This window comes from Cebus imitator, unplaced genomic scaffold (genome assembly GCF_001604975.1).
Source record: "Cebus imitator isolate Cc_AM_T3 unplaced genomic scaffold, Cebus_imitator-1.0 Scaffold524, whole genome shotgun sequence".
NCBI lineage: Eukaryota > Metazoa > Chordata > Mammalia > Primates > Cebidae > Cebus > Cebus imitator.
This window is the reverse complement of record NW_016107839.1, coordinates 136486-138318: the sequence shown is the minus strand read 5'-3', so window position 1 is coordinate 138318 and position 1833 is coordinate 136486.

Genomic DNA, 1833 nt, shown 5'->3' with positions numbered 1-1833 from the left:
GGGAGGAGAGAGGGGAGGGGCAGGGGAGGGGAGGGAAGGGGTTGCAGGGGAGGAGAGGGAGGCGGAGGAGGGGCCTGCACAGGGCCGGGCTGGTGGAAGACCTCTTGCGCCATTCCCTAACTAAGCACATGCACCTGAAGCCCAGACTCCACGCCTAGGTCCAGGATACAGGGTGCAGGCCCCAAGCCCCAGGCTCCAGACTGCGGATCGATCCTAAACCCCGGGGCACAGCCTCAGTGCAGGACGCCAGGCCTCGGACCCTGGATCCCAAACCCCAGACTCTGAACCCTAGACTTCAGACCGTGGATTCTACATCGCGTACCTCAGACCCAGAACCCCCACCCAAAGACCAAGCACAAACTCCCGACCCTGGACCCTGGACCCAGGTGGCAGGCCGGCCCCGTGGCACGGGCTCCACTGTACAGAGACACAGCCTGAGGTCGAGAGGCGGAGGATGAGGAGTCGGGGCAGGCAACAGGCACTCACCCTCTGCAGACACCTGCACCCTCTCCAGGCCAGATGTGGGGCGGGTCAGTGTGGACGGAGCTGGGACTCCCCCAGAACGCTTACTACACACGTACTGTCAAGGTGGACAAATGCCACCAAGATTGAGGCACCAGGCCGGGCGCGGTGGCTCACACCTGTAATCCCAGCACTTTGGGAGGCGGAGGCGGGCGGATCATCTCAGGTCAGGAGTTTGAAACCAGCCTGGCCAATATGACAAAACCCCATCTCTACTAAAAATACGTAAATTAGTCAAGCGTGGTGGCAGGTGCCTGTAATCCAGCTACTCAGGAGGCTGAGACACCAGACTGGCTTGAACCCAGGAGATGGAGGTTGCAGTGAGCCGAGATCATGCCACTGCACTCCAGCCTGGGTGACAGAGCAAGACTCTCTCTCAAAACACAAATGAACCAACCAGCCTGGGCAACATTATGAAGACATCATCTCTACAAAAATTTTAAAAATTAACTAGGCGTGGGCCAGGCGTGTTGGTTCACGCCTGTAACCGCAGCACTTTGGGAGGCCTAGGTGGGCAGATCTCGAGGTCAAGAGATGGAGACCATCCTGGCCAACATGGTGAAACCCCATCTGTACTACAAATACAAAAATTAGCCAGGAGTGGTGGCTCATGCCTGTAGTCCCAACTACTTCAGAGGCTGAGGCAGGAGAATTGCTTGAACCCAGGAGGCAGAGGTTGCAGTGAACCAAGACCACACCATTGTAACTCCAGCCTGGGCAAACACGAGCATCCCGCCTCAAAAAAAAAAAGGCAGAGGTTGCAGTGAACCAAGACCACACCATTGTAACTCCAGCCTGGGCAAACACGAGCATCCCGCCTCAAAAAAAAAAAAAAAAAAAAAAAAAAAAGAAAACTAACAAGGCGTGGTAGCACACACCTGTTGTCCCAGCCACTCAGGAGGCTGAGACAGGATAGGCATCACCTGAACCTGGGAGGCTGAGCTTTTGATGAGCTGTGATTCCACTACTGCATTCCAGCCTGGGAAACAGAGCAAGATCCTGTCTCAAAAAAGAGAGAAAGAAAAAAGGAAAATAAAATAGGATATGGGCCGGGCGCGGTGGCTCAAGCCTGTAATCCCCAGCACTTTGGGAGGCCGAGGCAGGTGGATCACGAGGTCAAGAGATGGAGACCATCCTGGTCAACATGGTGAAACCCCGTCTCTACTAAAAATACAAAAGTTAGCTGGGCATGGTGGTGTGTGCCTGTAATCCCAGCTACTCAGGAGGCTGAGGCAGGAGAATTGCCTGAACCCAGGAGGCGGAGGTTGCGGTGAGCCGAGATGGCGCCATTGCACTCCAGCCTGGGTAACA